The sequence below is a fragment of the Oryza sativa genome, chromosome 4 (genome assembly GCF_034140825.1).
Source record: "Oryza sativa Japonica Group chromosome 4, ASM3414082v1".
NCBI lineage: Eukaryota > Viridiplantae > Streptophyta > Magnoliopsida > Poales > Poaceae > Oryza > Oryza sativa.
The window spans coordinates 16041908-16042500 of NC_089038.1; positions in this window are offsets into that span (position 1 = coordinate 16041908).

Genomic DNA, 593 nt, shown 5'->3' on the forward strand with positions numbered 1-593 from the left:
TTCAAACCTCACCATGCATGCAATCACGCAAGTTTCCATACTTACAAGATATTATTTCCAATTTCATGGGTATTTAATGTTTTCATTTTTGAAATGTACACACACTTATGGATTCAAACCACACCGAGCAATCACGTAATTTTCCATTTACTTATTATCCATATACTTAGTTTCCAAAAACGAAGGATCAGTATATTGCACGTAACTTTCCATTTACTTAGTTTCCATATACTTACTTTCCAAACACGAAGGATTAGTATTTAGTATTACACATACCTAGTTCGCAGAAAAAAAAAAGTCAATTTATCCATATACTTAGTTTCCATTTTTCACCATTATATTACCATTTATTCAAACCTCACCGTTCAATCACGTAAGTTTCCGTACTTACAAGATATTGTTTCCAATTTTATGGGAATTTAATGTTTCCATTTTTGAAATGTACACGCAATTATGGAATGTTTCCATTTTTGAAATGTACGTGCAATGAACTAAGTTTCCTTATTTTAGATGTATTATTTCCAATTACACGGACATTTAATGTTTCCATTTTTGAAATGTGCATGCAATTATGGAAATTCTCTCATCCACAC